This window comes from Microchirus variegatus (assembly GCF_963457635.1).
Source record: "Microchirus variegatus genome assembly, chromosome: 19".
NCBI classification, from domain to species: Eukaryota; Metazoa; Chordata; class Actinopteri; order Pleuronectiformes; family Soleidae; genus Microchirus; species Microchirus variegatus.
In genome coordinates this window covers 23,726,827-23,727,455 of record NC_139820.1, presented here as the reverse complement: position 1 = coordinate 23,727,455, position 629 = coordinate 23,726,827, and the positions used below count along the sequence as shown (strand labels likewise).

At 46.3% G+C, this 629-nt stretch overlaps 1 protein-coding gene across 2 annotated transcripts in view; it reads right to left on the bottom strand.

Moving 5' to 3' along the window:
• Positions 1–558: 558 nt before the first annotated feature.
• sqstm1 (sequestosome 1) overlaps positions 559–629 on the bottom strand; it is a 3,538-nt gene continuing 3,467 nt past the window's right edge. For both annotated transcript variants that reach the window (XM_083906444.1, XM_083906443.1), the window contains exon 8: positions 559–629. This exon is cut by the window's right edge and continues 207 nt beyond it. The gene's annotated coding sequence lies outside the window, so the exon portion shown is untranslated.

Below are 629 nucleotides of genomic sequence, written 5' to 3'. Positions count from 1 at the left end.
TAAAAATGTCACAATAAAATTTCAGTCAAAACAAAGCATGACCTTTGACCTTCTGTGTTGAGACAGGAAGAGGAAAAGAGAAACAGCTGATCAGGTAAATGATGACATCATCTCTGACCTCTGACCCCTGACCTTTGACTGAACCTCGTCCTTCTGTTTCTCAAGAACGATCGACCTGATGAACCATCGTCCTCAACCAGGACCACCACTCTGAACCAGTCCAGACCCAGGACCACCACTCTGAACCAGTCCAGACCCAGGACCACAACTCTGAACCAGTCCAGACCCAGGACCACCACTCTGAACCAGTCCAGACCCAGGACCACCACTCTGAACCAGTCCAGAATGAGTCCTCCAAGTCTGGGTTCTAGTTCTAGTTCCAGGTGGACACATTTCCTCAGTTCAGAACCTTGTGTCAGTGGGAGGAGTCAACTAAAGTGTGAGGTTGGTGACATCATCAGCAGGCCCCGCCCTCTTCCCCCTGCCTCCATGTTTGAGACTGAAGAGGATTTCAGCGTCGACTGAGTTCAATAAAAACAACAACAACGTGAATCGGTTTCTTTTCTTTTATTGTTAATAAACGTTTGATTGATGATGTAATAAAGCAGGAAACTTCATGTATTGATTAT